The following is a 2,507-nucleotide window of genomic DNA, read 5'->3' as shown; positions in this document are numbered from 1 at the left end:
ACTATGCAATTTGTAGTGTTCAAATACAGTGGACAAATGATAGAGAACAAAATGGAATCAGAATGAGTATTTATTAAACGATATGATGCATTATCATACCATCAGCCAAAGGAGCCATATGGCTGCCTGTGCAATTCCATGGCTTTTCTGCAATAGCCCTAAAGGGTATCAGAAATGCTTGGTTCAGAGAGCACAACTGTGACTTACTATCCTGACTTCTCTAGTTTCTTGCTCTCATATTCACTCAGAAAAGCTGTTGTGCTTCTCCAAAAATGGCTACACGTGACAGTTCTGCTACACCAGGCAGGGTGGTTTTTGTTCAGGGCTGTATCACTATGGGAGGAACGTGTGTGTGTTGAAAGCATTAATAAACACCAACATCCTCAGCCTCCACCCTGCTGATTTTCAATGTGAAATCTGTGCCTGACCCACTGCCACTGAATCTGTCAGGGACCCCAGAATATCGGTTGGAAACCAAATAGATTAGGGCTTGTGGAGACTGGCCTGGCTTCTGTAGGAACCAGTACAAATAGGTGTTTCCATCACTATATAAGACTCTGACTGGACCTACAGGAGATGGAGACTGGCTCTCCCAGGGTGACAGGTAGAGAGAGTGGAGTCTGAATCAATATAGCATCTTCACTGGATCCTAAAATAATTAGAAAAGTGGACAGGGTTAATTACTAGCATCATGAGACATTTTCACAATTATCTTATTGCAGGCTGTAATTTTTTTTTAATTTTTGTTTCATCCAACAAAATGTTCATTAAATACCTGATGATATCACACACACACACACATCAGAATTTGTAAAACAGCATGATTCTTTGCTCCTTCTGGAATCTTCCTCACTCTCAAAGACACATATGCCACATTTTGCACGAGTGGACATAACAAACATGGGGAGCAGAGCTCAGCCCCTCCCCATCTCCTTCCTCAGCTCTAGTGTGTTCTTACCTGATACCCAGAGCAAGAGCAGCCCCAGGAGCTGAACAGGGCACCTCATTTGGGAGTAAGCAGTGCTGGTCAGTCCAACCAAGCTTAGAGCTGAGCTTTTATGTTGTACTTGCAAGGAGTTCCTCCCTAGGGAGCAATATGCAAATGTCCTGGTTGTGTAATGGTGACAGACAAACTGTCAGGTGAAATGGAAACAGACACCTTGAGGGTGGGGCCTCTCCTGTGAGCAAATGACATTAACTGTTACCAAGTAAAGCAAGAGAAATCTAATGTGTGTTCCCTAGAAAGGGAATGCCTTCATGATTCCTCCTGCTCTTGTCTGCTGCCTAATTCTTCAACCCTTTCTGGTATGTTTTACAGTTTTCTTGATAAGGATGCATTTCCATAAATTGAGTCATTCTTATTTATTTTCTAGGTATTTGTTTACAAGTTTAGGTCTGGCCATTTTATTTTGCTTAGTATAAACTACATGTAATGTAGAGAGCAAAAATAAGAAATGTACAATGTTTAGCACAGATCTACAATTCAGACAAACCATGGAATTCAGTATCAACTTACGCAAAGGCCCCTCCTCCAGTCCATAACAGAGGCTGTAATATACTTAGCTGACGGTCCCAACATGTGGCATTATAGTTTGTTTCCTAGACTTGACCATCACATAACTGGAAGAGAGAACTTTTATTTGGTTTCAGCTTCTTGTTTCTGAAATCCTTTTGAGGTATTTTCCCCTCATAGGTTCAGCGCCCTTCCTATCACTTCCTTTGGTTCTAAATGGCTTCTAGTTCTGCCAGAATATGTCTGCAGATACCAATTTCCCTTCATTTGCAGTTAGAAAAACAATGTTTTTTTTTTGCCTTCAATTTTAAGGTATGGGGTCATGAATACAGTATTCTTAGTTGGCTTTTCTTTTCTATTGATTGTGACATATGCCATTCTACTATATTCTAACCTCAAATGTTAATGATAAAATTAATCCAGGACTTTATTGAATTTTCCTGTGGAAATAGACATAATTTTCTTCAAGATTCTCTTTTCCTGTATAACAGCTTTTTATATGTGTTTACCTGATTGTGATTCAATAGAATTCTTTAATGCAAAAATAAATCTCATTTTAAGAGTTATTTTTCAAATATTTTCAGCTTATTTTTATCTTTTGCTTTATAGATTTTTTTTTATTTTATTATATTTTATTTGAAAACATACTGTACAGAGGGGTTACAATTACATGGGCAGGAAAATGCATACATTTCTTACCAAGCATTGCAGCCTCCTCCTTTGTTTACCCTTCACCTCCCTTCCCAGCCTCCCCCCTCCCCCCCACCCAATCATACCCCCCCTCCCTCCCCCCCACCGACATTGTAAAGCTGGTTTTGACATGACATTTTGTACTTCTCATTGTTGCAACAGGTCCACCTGAATCCTTAAACGACTTGTTTGTCCCCGTCTCCTCCACATGTTATACTGACATCAAATATAGTGAAAGCGGGGGTTACACTGTGGGGGAGGGACACACAAAGCAACAAAGAAATAATCTTATAAATGCATTAGA

The 2,507-nt window shown here is 39.8% G+C and overlaps 1 pseudogene; it reads right to left on the bottom strand.

The window, feature by feature from the left end:
- Positions 1–363: 363 nt before the first annotated feature.
- LOC122116721 lies at positions 364–1,013 on the bottom strand (annotated as a pseudogene).
- Between the last annotated feature and the right edge of the window lie 1,494 nt (positions 1,014–2,507).

Source organism: Dipodomys spectabilis, unplaced genomic scaffold (assembly GCF_019054845.1).
Source record: "Dipodomys spectabilis isolate Male_0828 unplaced genomic scaffold, ASM1905484v1 ptg000137l, whole genome shotgun sequence".
NCBI lineage: Eukaryota > Metazoa > Chordata > Mammalia > Rodentia > Heteromyidae > Dipodomys > Dipodomys spectabilis.
This window is presented reverse-complemented; position numbering and strand designations above follow the sequence as displayed.